Source organism: Mobula birostris, chromosome 5 (genome assembly GCF_030028105.1).
Source record: "Mobula birostris isolate sMobBir1 chromosome 5, sMobBir1.hap1, whole genome shotgun sequence".
Lineage (NCBI taxonomy): Eukaryota > Metazoa > Chordata > Chondrichthyes > Myliobatiformes > Myliobatidae > Mobula > Mobula birostris.
The window spans coordinates 206,999,229-207,005,228 of NC_092374.1; the positions used below are offsets into that span (position 1 = coordinate 206,999,229).

Sequence of the window (6,000 nt, forward strand, 5' to 3'; positions counted from 1 at the left end):
TGTGGCACCTTATCAAATGCCTTCTGAAAATCTAAGTAAATGACATCCACTGCCTCTCCTTTGTTCACCCTGCTTGTTACTACCTCGAAGAACTCTAACAGATTTATCAGGCAAGATTTCCCTTGACAGACACCATGCTGACTTTGAGTTATTTTATCATTAGTCTCCAAGTACTCTAAAACCTCATCTCTAATAATGGAGCCCAACACTTTCCCAACCACTGAGGCTAGGCCAACTGGCCTTTCATTTCCTCTCTTGTGCCTTCCTTCTTAAAGGGTTTGCAATTTTTTGCAATTTGCAATTTTTCCACTCCACTGGGACCATGCCAGAATCAAGTGATTCTTGAAAGATCATGACCAATTATTTCTTCAGCAACCTCTCTCAGGACTCTGGGATGTAGTCCATCTGGTCCAGGTGACCTAAGACCTTTCAGCTTGCCTAGCACTTTTTCCTTTGTAATAGCAATGGCACTCACTCCTGCTCCCTGACACTCACAGACTTCTGTCACACTGCTGGTGTCTTCCACAGTGAAGACAGATGCAAAGTACCTATTAAGTTCATCTGCCATTTCTTTGTCCCCCATTACTACCTCACCAGCATCATGTTCCAGTGGTCCAATTCTCAGCTCCCTTTTACACATTATATTACTGAAAACACTTAGTATCCTGCTGTACATTACTGGCTAGTTTGCTCTCGGATTACATCTTTTCCCTTCTTCGAGCCTTTTTAGTTGCCTTTTGCTGGATTTTGAAAGCTACTGACTCATCCAAATTCCCACTTACTTTTGAAACCTTATATGCCTTTTCCTTTGACTTTTATGCAGTCCTGAACTTTCCTTGTCAGCCACGATTGTCTACCCCTGCCATTTGAAGACAACTTCTTCTGTGGGACATATCTTTCCTGCACCTTGTAAACTATTCCCAGAAGCTTCAGCCACCTCGGTTTTGCTGTCATCCCCGCTAGTATACTCCTCCAATCCACCTGGGCAAACTCCTCTCTCATGTCTCTGTAAGTCCCTTTATTCCATTGCGATACCGATACATCTGACGTGTGCTTCTCCCTCTCAAATTGCAGTACAAATTCAATCATATTATGATCACTACCTAAGGTTCCTTTACAGTCAGCTCCCTAATAAAATCTGGGTTATGACACAACACCCAGTCTAAGACAGCCTTTCCCTGAGCAGGCTCAAGCACAAGCCATCGTAGGCATTCAACAAATCCCCTCTCTTGTGATCCGATGCCAACCTGATTTTCCCAATCCTCTTGCATATTAAAGTCCTCTATTACAATTGTGTCATTACCCTTATTACATGTCTTTTCCAGCTTCTTTTGCAAACTCAACCCCACACCTTGGCTATTATTTGGAGGCCTACATATGATTGCCATAATAATTTAATTGTAACCCTTGCAGTTTCTAACTCCACCCCACAAAGAATCAACATCTGACCATATGTCACCTCTTTCTAAAGATGTAATTCCTTCCCTTACCAGCAGAGCCACACCCCCACCTACACCTTCCTGCCTGTCCTTTCAATACAAAGTATACCCTTTGATGTCAAACTCCCAATTATTCTCCATGGATAAAGGGAGGGTGAGTGTCTGGGCCTATTGTCCTTGGGGTAGGGGGAGGGTGAGTGTCTGGGCCTATTGTCCCTGGGGTAGGGGAGGGTGAGAGTCTGGGCCTATTGTCCCTGGGGTAGGTGGGGGTGAGAGTCTGGGCCTATCACCCCCAGGGTAGGGGAGGGTGAGAGTCTGGGTCTATTCTCTCCGGGGTAGGGGGAGGATGAGAGTCTGGGTCTATTGTCCCTGGGGTAGGGGAGGGTGAGAGTCTGGGTCTATTGTCCCTGGGGTAGGGGAGGGTGAGAGTCTGGGTCTGTCCTTCCTGGGGTAGGGGAGGGTGAGAGTCTGGGCCTATTGCCCCCGGGGTAGGGGAGGGTGAGAGTCTGGGTCTATTCTCCCCGGGGTAGGGGAGTATCATTGAGGTATATAAGTTTGTGAGGTAGATGGGCTGACCGAAGGAAACTTTTGTCCTGTATCAAAGGAAAATATAAACTAGAGGACATTCGACTGGCCCTCCATTAGTTAGATCTGACCATCCTCACTGTCTACGTGAAACACAAACCAGGGCAGTATGATATGGAGAGCAGGCTGCTCCCCCCTCCACACAGCAGATAAATCCAGAGGAACATCAGTGACCAATACTGTCCAGCTCCAGCAGAATCTCAGGAGTTGCCAGTCAGCATTGAACTCAACGCAGGACTGCCTTCAGGACTCCAGTTCAGGATTGTTCCTCAAGGCTTACTCCCAAAGCCTTCCCTGGGAGTGGGCATGGCCGCAAGGCAGTGGAGGCTTGAGATCAGAGTTTCCCTTCTCCTAGGTTAGCTGCCTACCACGCCTGCCTGAAGTGACTGGTTTGAAGATGCCAGAAACCTACCTTTGCCTGTTCCGTCAGTAAAAATTATTCCACTTGGCTTGGTAGCTGAACCAAACATGAAGATCAGGAGCTAGACTTGGTCGCCAGAGGCTATTTGAGAGAGACAGACCTTTGGGAGCATTTAATAGGTAGTGGGAGCCCACCCCCATTCTGCGGCTATGGCAGTGTTAAGGAACCAAGGGTTTGGAGGAAAAGAAAAAGTTTCAGAGAGGATCTGAGGAGCACCTTCTTCACCCAGAGAGTGGGGAGGTGGAGACTGTCAGCATCCGGGGTAGAAAAGTCAAAGAGGACATGCAACGAAACCCAATTTCCCTCGGGATCAATAAACTATTATCTATCTATCACTTTACGTGGGAGTGGGGGTCTTCTCTGCGATTCCATCGAGACTGATGTATTATCCCTCTCAATCCCATTCTCTTGCCTTCTCTCCGTAACCTTTGACAGCCTGAATAACTAAGGACCTGTCAACTTCTACTCTAAGCAATCCCAACGACTTGGCCTCCACAGACTTCCGTGGCAATGAACTCCACAATATCCAATGTCGTGGAGAGATGTGGAGTGGAAATTAAAACAAAATCATTCTACATTGGGACAGTTCAGATTATAATTTTGACAGTATTAAAGTTGACACAACTCTCTAATTGACCTGACTGGGCAGGCAGAAGAGATTAGCTTCAGTTTGGCATCATGTTCAGCACAGTCATTGTGGGCCAAAGGGCCTTTTCCAATACTAGAACAGCACAGGCCATTCAACCCATAAGTTTGTGCTGTTCCTGATTTACACTGAATGGCCTCCTCTCTATCCCTTCATATGTGTCTGTCTAAATGTTTCTCAGCTCCACCAAACTGACTGCTTCCACCACTACCCTGGTAACCCAATCCAGGCACCTACTGTACCACTCTGCAGAAAAAAAAACTTCCCTCTAACCTTAAAAGCATGGCCTCTGGTGTCTGACGTTCCCACCCTGGAGAAAATATTCTGACTGTCTAACCTATTGATGCCTCTCATTGTTTAAAAAAAATATAAACTGTGCTGAGTAACACACACAAAATGCCGGAGGAACTCAGCGGGTCAGGCAGCATCTACGAAAATGAGTAAACAGCTAATGTTTTGGGCCGAGACCCTTCATCAGGACTGGAAAGGAAGTGGGGAAGATGCCAGGATAAGAAAACGGGGGGGAGGGGAAAGAGGACAAGTTAGAAGTTGATAGAACAGGTGATTCTAGTGGAGGGCAGCCTGCAACCTGATGGCATGAACATTGATTTTTCCCAACGCCCGTTATTTACCCCCTCTCCCTTTCCTCGCCTTCAATTCCCCAGTCTGGCCTCGTACCTCTTCTCCTTACCTGCCTATCACTTCTCCCCGATGCCCCATCTCCTTACCTTTCACCCAGCTGTCTACGTGATAAACAAGCCAGGGCAGTCTGATATGGAGAGCAAGACCACGCCCATGTAGCTGAATCCCCCTCCAGACGGCTGATAAATCCTTAGAGACCAATACCGTTCAGCACGGGAGTTGCCAGTCAGCATTGAACTCAAGACTCAATCACCTAGGCTATGTGCGTGAGGGCATTTCAGTTACTGTGCAGCCGTAGACACACATGCACACACACACACACACACACACACACACACACACACACACAACTTGGAGGGAACAGTGTCAGGCAGCATCTATGCGGAGGATAGACAGTTGACATTCCGGATTGAGAACCTTTATTGGGACTGTAAAGGGGAAAAAGCAAGAAAAAGAAAGTGAGCAGAGGGTAAGGAGCACAGGGTCGAAGGTGAGAGGTGAAGACGGGTGGGTGGGGGAAGGAGGCAGCTGGCAGGTGATTGGTGGAAAAGGCAAAGGGCTGGACAAGAAGCAACCTGGTAGGAGAAAAAGACGGAGAAGAGAGTGGACGATGGGAGAAAGGGAAGGAGAGGAGAGTGGACGATGGGAGAAGGGGAAGGAGAGGAGAGTGGACGATGGGAGAAAGGGACGGAGAGGAGAGTGGACCACAGGAGAAAGGGAAGGAGAGGAGAGTGGACAATGGGAGAAGGGAAAGGAGAGGAGAGTGGACGATGGGAGAAGGGGAAGGAGAGGAGTGTGGACGATGGGAGAAGGGGAAGGAGAGGAGAGTGGACCATGGGAGAAAGGGAAGGAGAGGAGAGTGGACCATGGGAGAAAGGGAAGGAGAGGAGTGTGGACGATGGGAGAAAGGGAAGGAGAGGAGAGTGGACGATGGGAGAAAGGGAAGGAGAGGAGTGTGGACGATGGGAGAAAGGGAAGGAGAGGAGAGTGGACGATGGGAGAAAGGGACGGAGAGGAGAGTGGACGATGGGAGAAAGGGAAGGAGAGGACAGCGGACGATGGGAGAAAAGGACGTAGGGGAGAGTGGACGATGGGAGAAAGGGACGGAGAGGAGAGTGGATGATGGGAGAAAGGGAAGGAGGAAGGACACTGGGGGAGATGGTAGAAAGGTGAGGAGAAGGGAAGAGGCCAGAGGGGAAAGGAAGAACAGGAAAGTGGGAGGAGGTAAAATTACTGGAAGTTGGCGAAATCAATGTTCATGCCATCAGGTTGGAGGAAACCCAGACAGATTTCCAGCATCTGCAAAATCTCTTGTGTTTGGTGGTTGGTGCGTGGAATGCACTGCTTGAGTCAGTGGTGGCGGCAGATACACTAGTGAAGTTTAAGAGACTACTAGACAGGTATATGGAGGAATTTAAGGTGGAGGCTTATATGGGAGGCAGGGTTTGAGGGTCGGCACTACATTGTGGGCTGAAGGCCCTGTACTGTGCTGTACTATTCTATGTTCTATGTTTATAAACTGTGTTGTACTGGAAAGTATTCCTGAGAAAGTGCAGCAAGGAATTTCAGAGGTGTCTGGCCAGCAGTTGGAATCACCCAGATATGGTGGGCTACCATCGTGCAGGCAGATGGGAATAATATGGTGGTAGCATGGACGAGTTGGGCCGAATTGCCTGTTACTCTGAGCTGTGATCTTTTAAAATCCAGTTGGGATAAATTCCAGCTGTCAGACACGTTGCCAGTCTGTTCAAACCACCTCATTCCCTCTGTGACCTCACTGGCTGTGGGACGGAGGGGGGGCGGCAGGTGAGCTCCGCACTACCGGGGCTCAGTGACTTCGAGTTCCGGAGCCCGGAGGACTCGCGGGAAGTATCCTCGCACCGGGGAGATGGCCCGATCCATCACCTAAACGCTCAGGGAGGGGGTTGCGGAAGCGGCGCCGCTGCCGGATTCACCCGCCCGTCATCCCCACGCTGGCGGTGGACGGGCGCCGGTCCGGGACCGTCGGCAGCTGCCGGGTCCAGTGAACCCGGTACCCAACACCAGGTGACCGGCCACTGCCCGGCAATCCCGCGGTCAGGAATCATTGCACCGACCCTCCCGGCCCCGGTCACCGAGTTTCCGCTCTCTCACCTGAGCAGGTGATCTACTGTTGGCGGTTGGCCGACCGGCCGGATCAGCCCAGGCGTGTGGTGTCGCCGGCGGAAGGAACTGATGTGGGATCCCTGTCCCACCCTCGGCAACCAGGCGCACCCTACACTGTTCAA

General features: G+C 50.1%; 1 protein-coding gene across 3 annotated transcripts in view; it reads right to left on the bottom strand.

Moving 5' to 3' along the window:
• Nucleotides 1-6,000, bottom strand: part of LOC140198316 (uncharacterized) — a 31,105-nt gene extending 25,105 nt beyond the window's left edge. For all 3 annotated transcript variants that reach the window (XM_072259406.1, XM_072259407.1, XM_072259405.1), the window contains exon 1: nt 5,867-6,000. The gene's annotated coding sequence lies outside the window, so the exon portion shown is untranslated. The remainder of the gene's footprint in view (nt 1-5,866) is intronic.